This window comes from Chrysochloris asiatica, unplaced genomic scaffold (genome assembly GCF_000296735.1).
Source record: "Chrysochloris asiatica unplaced genomic scaffold, ChrAsi1.0 scaffold00014, whole genome shotgun sequence".
Taxonomy (NCBI): domain Eukaryota; kingdom Metazoa; phylum Chordata; class Mammalia; order Afrosoricida; family Chrysochloridae; genus Chrysochloris; species Chrysochloris asiatica.
The window spans coordinates 11,021-12,661 of NW_006408532.1; positions in this window are offsets into that span (position 1 = coordinate 11,021).

The window sequence follows — 1,641 nt, forward strand, 5'->3', positions numbered from 1 at the left end:
AACACAAACACTTACACACACGGAACTTCCTTCCTTTTCCTTCCTCTTCCTCACACTCTACCAAATCCATCCTGGCTCTCCAGAACACCAAAAGAAAAGGCTTGAAATATGTGAACTTCCTTGGGGTCTAAACAGAAGTCAATGCAAAACAGCCTTCCACATGCCCCAGGCAGTAGACGACGCATTGTAACACAACAATGATAGCAGGACCTAGGACTCCAGTACTATACAAGGAAAACTTATTCACAGACCACTCAATCAGAAGTGTCATAATCATTCTATGCTACTACCCAAAGACAATACCAGCCTCTGCAGCAATTAGTTAATTATGTGCTATTTTGAACTGTTAATTTTGTCTCACAATTATTTACGGTATACTTACTTATTTAACCTTGTTTTACAATTAGGGTTTTCAAAAGTTACATGCTCCAACCAAGAAGGACATTTTATCATAGTACTACTGAGTCAGCATCATCACAAAGCAAGGAGCATGATGATGTTGATACTGATGACAATAATAATTGTGAGTCTGTCTGTATGTGAAACTTTATCATTTTAAGCCTAACTTTCCACAGACAATGACCTGAACAAAATGACATACAGGATGAACAACCATTCCAATTTTCCCAAGACTGCAGAACTTCAGTTTCCCCAGAAGTAAAACTTTCAGTTAGTCACCACAGAAAGCACTCTCATTTTGTTAACTTCAGTAAGAAAAGCAGTAATATTTTTTTTAAGCCAACATTTGATGAGCATTTTATATGAGTTAATCATTGTGTTAAATTATTATAGTCTTTATCTAATTTAATCCTCACAACTAATACTATGAATTGGTGGTGGTGGCGGCGGTGTGCTGTTGAGACAGTTAAACTCACAGTGACCCTGTATAGGGTTTCTGAGGCTATAAATCTTTATGGGATCAAAAATCCTCATCTTTCTCTCACAGGGAAACTGGGGGACTTGAACAGCTGCCCATAAGATTAGCAGGTCAATGTATAACCCATTATACTACCAGCGTTACTTCATACTTTGACCAGTCTCTGGAGAAGGATATCATGTTTGGTAAGGTGGAGAGTCAGAGAAAAAGAGGAAGACTCCCAGCGAGATGGATTAGCAAAGTGGCAGCATCAATGGGCTCAAGTGTGGCAATAACTGTGAGGTAGGCCCAGGACCAGGCAGTGTTTCATTCTGTTGTGCTATGACTTGGTACTGACTCAATGGCACCTAACAACAACAACAATTATCCCCTTCAAAGACACCTTGTGGCACAATAGTTAAGCTCTCAGCTACTAACGGAAAAAGATCAGCAGTTTGAAGCTATCAGCAGTTCTGCAGGAGAAAAAAACCTGGTTATCAGAGTCCTTAGAGATCACAGCCTAGGAACTACTAGGGGGCATTTCGATTCTGTCCCATAGGGTCACTATGAATCACAATCAACTTGAGGGCACAATACTATGCCCTAACAGAAACTGAGGCCAAGAAAGATTAAGCCACTTGTTCACTGTCACAGCCTATAAGGACTCTGGTGAATGTTTGTCAAATTATAGAGTAAGTGTGTTTTATCAGCACATCAGAGAGCATGACATTAGCATGTTACCATTGACTATTCATGTGTTCATCTTTCCACAACATGCAAATGCA